Source organism: Myotis lucifugus, unplaced genomic scaffold, assembly GCF_000147115.1.
Source record: "Myotis lucifugus unplaced genomic scaffold, Myoluc2.0 scaffold_204, whole genome shotgun sequence".
In the NCBI taxonomy this organism is placed as follows: Eukaryota; Metazoa; Chordata; class Mammalia; order Chiroptera; family Vespertilionidae; genus Myotis; species Myotis lucifugus.
The window spans coordinates 89,197-93,128 of record NW_005871252.1 but is presented as its reverse complement, the minus strand read 5'-3'; the positions used below and the strand labels follow the sequence as shown (position 1 = coordinate 93,128).

The window sequence follows — 3,932 nt, the reverse complement described above, 5'->3', positions numbered from 1 at the left end:
GTAAAGCTAAAGATGTCAAATGATAATAGAAGCCTGAGTATCTTGCTTTCATCTTGGTTCTGAGTATAGGCAATTTGTAGAAAATGTGGCTTCCACATCCACCTTTCCCCAGGGAGTGGACACAATTCTGAAAGGGGGATAATGTCATAAACTGTTGGTGTATTGTATTAAGAGAACCACTAGAAGATATCACAACACCACACAAAATATGATTTTATAAACAAATGTGGAACAAATACTGGTAGAATTTCTTTTTTCTCTTCAATATGGACACAATTGGGTTTGCTCAGGTATACACATATGCACACAGGAAGTCAGGAGGTTAAGACTAATAGTGCAATGGGGGGAGGGGAGCAATTGCATATCATCTGGCTCTTTAGCATCAATCAACTCCTGGTCTGGTATTTAGAGCTCTAGCTTGTGGGAAAAAATGGATTTTAGTTCTAGATGTATTTATAATGGTTTACTCCCCCAAATGCTGCACTCTTTATTCACACAGAATGTGGTGTTTTGTTTTCCAGTTCCTGATGCTCTGCTTGGCAGGAAAAGGGACAGTCTGAAGGCTTGGTAAATTGATTAGATGGAATGAGTTTTACCCCCGGTCCTAGATAATCTAAAATAAACTGCCACCATGTTTTCCTCTGCTGGGTGGAGACAAAGCTGAAGAATGTGAACTTAAGTCAGATTTTTTGCTGGTCTACAGTGAACTATGGTCACTGACTACTATAGAGAGAGAGGACTAAGAGCCAACTCTAAATTTAGAAATAATATCTTTTCAGACCTCAGGGAGGAGTCTCATTTTCAGAGCACTTACTGGTTACTGGTAAAAGCAATTTTACATCTATTGGGAAATTGTTGAAAAATATACTGCTAGGCAATAGAATAGTTAGAATTGGGGTTTCTAAAGAAATAGTAAATGGCTTTGAGGTCCTAAGAGGTTAGAGAAACTGAGGTATGATAAAAAATAAGTGAAATGGCCAAAGTCAGTTGGTTAGAGGTCAGGACTAAAGCAAAGAGTTCTAGGATTAATATTCTCTCTCACTGGGGGAAGTGTTTGACTGATGGCAAGAGAACCAAAAATAGTGCTAATTAGATTAGTAATTCACAGACACACAGGCACCTGCACTTTGCGCCTCTGCATGTTTTAGGGTTTGGCTGCTATTTTGAAAAGAGTAAATTACTAGATTAAAGCAATGCTCTAACCCTACAAGCTCTTAGCATCCCAGAATTATGCTGATAGTCTACTGGGAGAAAGAACTTTTCAAGTATCTTAGGAACTAGCCAAGTAAATAGGAAACAAATATGCTATTTTCATGAAATGAATATTTATTGAGCACCCGCTATGTGCCAGGCCCTCTGTAGGCAGGAAGATGCAGTTAAGGTCCTTGCTGTCATGGGGCTGACCTTCTATCATTAAACAGCACCTCACTGGCAGGCTGCGCAAGATCATGGGGATACTTGAATTAAATGACGGAAAATCTTGAAATCCAGTTTTGGGGGGAAAGAACAGATTTTTGAGATGCTTGATGGGAAGCCATTGGGCCCTATCCAGCCAGGAATAAAGGAAGAGAAAAATTATTTTGCAAAAACTTTTCTATTTTGATGAGCTTCTTTTGATGTAAACCTGGCACGTGAAACACAACAATATGGTTGCTCTTGGTCAGTAAACCCAGGGACAAGTTAGGTGGCATAATTTAATGAGCTTATTACCGATCTCTTACAGTAATGAATAAACATTCACTTCTTAACCATCCTCAGAGGTGGCTTGCTGCCACCACCAGTTATTCTGTTAGACTGGTGAATGTTGAAAAAGCGGTGGTGAGCAGAAACATTTTACCTGTACAATTAGAAACAGTCTATCCCCTGCAATTTTGAGGACTTTCTCAAGTTGCCAATTAATTGGTTTTCTGACTGTGCTTTTTGATTTATAAAGTTTATTCTCTACTCTAAGTAACAGAGTTGTACTCTAAGTTTATACAGATCTCTGTGGTCATCATAAAATCAAGTTCATCAGCTTGGAAAAAGACTTGCTATTGTTCTTACAGAATGTCCAGTCTTATCCAATGTCCCAATGGACTTAAGATAGTTTCAATTTACAAAATCAACTCACTCTCTAGTTCAGAGAGCAACAGTAGTTTCGTGCTCTGTTAAACATCAAAAAGTTGAAGTAGTTTAATTTATGAGTAACTGGACAGATTTGCTATCTATTTCTTAGGAAGAGGGATCTATTTTGGTTCTTTGGTACCGGCATTAAGGGGACAAAAGGCCAGGCCTTTTCTTATTTAAAACTTTTTTGAAATTACAAAAATAATGTGCTTCTTACCGAAAAATCAGTAACTAAGCAGAAAAAGAAAAATCACACACAATTCCACCAATCACTGAGAGACCTAGTTAACGTCTTGGTGTTTATCTGTCCCCCACTTTTCTGCCTCCACATATGTTTTTAAATTGGAATCCTGTAGTGTATTGTGGCTCGTTTCCTCGCCCACTTAACCTTCACATCGCTCCAGGTCATCTTGCATCATTTCCTGATGACTGTTCTCAAAAAGACCTAAGTGACCACGGACCAGCAGAGTTTCAGAGTCTGCGTGACCAACACGTGCGGAGTCCCGCCGCCAGTTCCCGCAGCAGAATAGCCCGCAAGGTCCTCACGCCGGAACCGCACCACGCTTTCTCCGGGGCCTGGGCAGCGGTGGGGAGAAGCGCTCTGCGGACCCAGGGGCCCCATTCCAAAGATGCCAGTCTCCCCCACCCCACCCCAATCCCCCTTACACAGCAGAGGTCCAATTCTGGGGAGCCGGGGTCACCCTGCGGGCAAAGACAGCCCGCGGGGGCCCAGCCCCTTCCCGCGACAGCTCGGCCGGCGCGTCGCCTTCCCCCGCGGACCCTCTATCACCGGCCGCGGGCGGCGACCCCGGAGGGGGCGCGGGAGCGCCAGCACTGGCCCAGCCGGTGCCGCGTCCAAACCGGAGCCGTGCGGAGACTCGCGGGGCCGCGCCGTCCCTGAGTGATGACGCGCTTCCTGCCCTCCCCGCGCTCCCGAGCCGTGCGCTCGCGCTCGCCCTCGGCTCTTGTTCCGCGCCCGGAGCCAGCGGCGGCGGCTGGGGCTGAGGCGGCTGCGGGAGCGGAGCGGTCGCCGGGCGCGCGGGGGGGACGCCGGCTGCACTCCCGGGCAGGCGCTCTGCAATGAGACAGTAAATGCATCCCCCGGTAAGGCGCACGGCGCACTCGGGTTTTCCTCCTCCTCCAGCTGCATGCACGTTGCATGAATTTCTCGTGTCTTTTCCCTCCCGACAGAAGGAAAATGTGGGTGGTTTTTCCCTTCCTTTTGCCTCTCGTGAGTGATGCCAATGCAGAAAAAACCCCGCAAACCTCCCAGATGTGATGTTCTAGGAGGGCTTTCTGCAGGAAAATAAAAATAAAATGAAATCAATGCACCTGCCTACTGCACATGTATGTTTCACTGCACTCGACCCGGGCGCAGCGGTTTGCAAGCAGCCTCGCAGCCGGCGCCCCAGAGCGGATTCCTGGCCGCGGGCAGCCGGTCCCCTCCGGAGCTCCCGCTGGGTTTCCGGTAACTGGGCTTTGAAAAGCGGCCTCGCCCGCCTGGAGTGTCCCCTCGGCCCCGACCGGGCCCCCGTGCCAGGAGAGTTGGCGCGGGCGGAACGGCTTCATTCCAGCACTGGCCGCCCCGACTCCAGCGCCACTTTGCAAACAAGTCTCCGGCCAGGCTTCGGGCAAAGACAGCCCGCGGGTGCCCAGCCCCTTCCCCAGTCCGGACTCTCGTACCTGCCTATCCCACGACCCCCCCTTACTTGGCAATTTCGTCACCAGCAAACTGCTGGTCGCTGAGGGACGGGGGCAGCGCCCGCCTAGAGCGAGAGCAGGATTTGGATTCAGTGTCGCACTGGACTAGCGGCGCCTCTCCTTCC

General features: G+C 48.4%; 2 long non-coding RNA genes across 2 annotated transcripts; one reads left to right on the top strand and one right to left on the bottom strand.

The window, feature by feature from the left end:
* Positions 1–1,303: 1,303 nt before the first annotated feature.
* On the bottom strand, positions 1,304–2,909 carry LOC106698621. The gene is made up of 2 exons (XR_001349977.2): positions 2,773–2,909; positions 1,304–1,544 (listed from the first exon to the last, which is right to left on the bottom strand). It is a non-coding gene; the product is annotated as an uncharacterized LOC106698621 (long non-coding RNA).
* Positions 2,910–3,058: 149 nt separating this feature from the next.
* Positions 3,059–3,435, top strand: LOC106698620. The gene is made up of 2 exons (XR_002831376.1): positions 3,059–3,210; positions 3,298–3,435. It is a non-coding gene; the product is annotated as an uncharacterized LOC106698620 (long non-coding RNA).
* Positions 3,436–3,932: the final 497 nt, after the last annotated feature.